Below are 249 nucleotides of genomic sequence, written 5' to 3'. Positions count from 1 at the left end.
CTAACCTTATCTAAATCAGGTACATTTAACCCAATTAGCAGCTGGTGATTAGCGAAACGAATCGTTCTTTCCTTCCTTTTCCAATCCCACCGTGTGACCTCCGGGGGCCGGCGAGGGATCCTGCATGCGTAATGGCAAGGTTGTGCTAAAAGAGAGAGAAAAAAAGAAAAAAAAGGGAGTTTTAGCGATACCGAAAGAATGTTAACCTCCTGCCGGGTATTGACCGCATATCAGCTTTCCCGCCATAAC

This window comes from Penaeus monodon, chromosome 19, assembly GCF_015228065.2.
Source record: "Penaeus monodon isolate SGIC_2016 chromosome 19, NSTDA_Pmon_1, whole genome shotgun sequence".
NCBI lineage: Eukaryota > Metazoa > Arthropoda > Malacostraca > Decapoda > Penaeidae > Penaeus > Penaeus monodon.
This window is presented reverse-complemented; position numbering follows the sequence as displayed.